At 48.9% G+C, this 2,190-nt stretch overlaps 1 non-coding gene across 1 annotated transcript; it reads left to right on the forward strand.

The window, feature by feature from the left end:
• Positions 1–370: 370 nt before the first annotated feature.
• LOC120677160 lies at positions 371–474 on the forward strand. The gene has a single exon (XR_005676222.1). It is a non-coding gene; the product is annotated as a small nucleolar RNA R71 (small nucleolar RNA).
• The last annotated feature ends 1,716 nt before the right edge of the window (positions 475–2,190 follow it).

The following is a 2,190-nucleotide window of genomic DNA, read 5'->3' on the forward strand; positions in this document are numbered from 1 at the left end:
TTCACGGGTTTTGGGGCAGTCGTTCCCCGAGTGTCCATCATTATCACAGACTTCACACGTGAAGTGCGATTCCATGGCACGAGCATAGTTTTCTCTATGCTTCTTGAATTCGGCCCTTTCGTCGAGATGCTTCAGTAGGAGGTCCAGTTTGGCAACGATCATATCCGTCTCCTTGACGGTATGTGTGCCCTTGGTGCGGGGTTGGAGTCGTTCATCGCTCCACCCCTGATTGGAGATCATCTTCTTGACCAATGCTTTGGATTTGGCTATGGTCAGGTCGAGGAAGGCTCCTCCAGTAGCGGCATCAATATTGGCTCGAGATGTCGTTGTGAGCCCGTTGTAGAACCTTTGCAGGACGAGCCACTCATCCATGCCATGATGAGGACAAGCCAGGATGTATTCCTGCAGCCTCTCCCAAGCTTCTGGGATGGATTCCATCCCTGTCTGTTGGAAACTTGAAATTCTCCCGCGCAGGAAGAATTTTGCGAGGAACGCCTTGGAGCATTTGGCCCAGGTGTCGATGTCCTTTTCTTTATAAAACCACTATTTTGCCTTCCCCATGAGAGAAAAGGGAAACAGACCAAGCTTGACAACGCCGGTGGCGACACCCCATATGACAACGGTGTCGCAGAGCTCCAGAAAGTTCTACAAATGTGCATTTGCATCCTCGTTCGGCTTGCCACAAAATGGGCTAGCCTGCACCATGTTGATGAGGCTTGATTCGAGCTCGAAGTTCACGTCCCTGACATTAATGTTGGGGCCAGTGGCCACATTGTCGGTGGAGGGGACAGAGAACTCACGGGGAGTCTTTTCAGCCATAGCCTCAAGAATGAGTGGTGCTTCCGAAATTGGTTTCCTGTGCCGGGAGGATAGCGAGAGGAGGAATGACACGAGGTCGTGCCCTTCTCACGAGCCTCTCTGAATTGTCTATGTAGTTTTCCGGCAGGGAGAAACCGGTCATACACTACCCCTGTCTTCTTTCAAATCAAAAATAAAAGAAGACATAAAGTGACATTAGCCTGAAAGAGTAAAGACTATATCCTGAGTACAAGGTCTAAGTCAATATCAGCACAATATCTTTGTTCACATGCCGTCCCCGGCAACGGCGCCAGAAATGCTTGTTGACATTTCTTAGCGCAACCACTAGGAATGGTTAATCCTTAGCAACAGCGCCAGAAATGCCTGTTGGCAGTCCTTAGTACAATCACTTGAAATGAGGGCGCCGAACCCATCCTAGCAACTGCACCCAAGGGGTGCCACTCTCGTGGTATAATCAATACGATTACAGATGGATCCGCAAGCGCACGGATGTACCGTTGTAGCATTTCACCTGGAGTGTAAGGGTATCGTCATTTATTTGTTTCCCAAAGGACGGTAGTGGCAAAGATATTGTACTTAACATTAACCATGACATTGTGCCTCAAGCAATAGGCAATACTCTAACAGGGGTAAGTCCAGATAAAGAATAAGCAAGGGTAATGCGACACATCACACATCCACACTCCAAGAGGAAGGAATAAAGGAGAGAAACTATAAAACAAAGAATTACTCTATCCTACGTCAAGTCAGCTGGAGCTTAGGCTAGGTTAGGTGTCCTAGTGCTTCTATCCAAAGCTGGGGTCATGTTAGATCATGGTTAGGACTGCAGGTGCCAGGAAAATGGGATAGCAGGGAGAAGGTCCCGTACCGAAGTACATCCAGTCCTGTTACCTCTTTCCATTAACTCCCACACCGAACCCGAACGTCGGGGAGTACGCTAAACGCAATACCGCTGTTACGCCGGACGGACAGGGCTGTCACCACCTGCCGTCTAGCCCAGTCACACAGTGGAGCACGGTCATATCTGAAGGATCCCGCATACCCGAGCACCACGCTCGTGTATGAAGTCACTACTCTAGTGCCCCCAGGTCTCCCACCCTTCGGATGGATGAGTAAAACACTAGAGCAAGACCAAAAGCACAACGAACCTCTATCCGTACCCGGATCATCTGGCCTAACCAAGACCGTAGCATAACTTATGAACGATCTAAGCATGGATTGATATACTATCAAGATAGTAAAGCAACCATGGCAAAACTCTATATTATGAATAGAAGTCTAACAAGTCAGATACAAAGCCATACCAGGAGTCGGGGATTGCTCAACGACCCCGAGGACGACTTGCTTGCTAAAGAGAACTAGCCTAGCTCC

This window comes from Panicum virgatum, chromosome 5N, assembly GCF_016808335.1.
Source record: "Panicum virgatum strain AP13 chromosome 5N, P.virgatum_v5, whole genome shotgun sequence".
Classification (NCBI taxonomy): Eukaryota; Viridiplantae; Streptophyta; class Magnoliopsida; order Poales; family Poaceae; genus Panicum; species Panicum virgatum.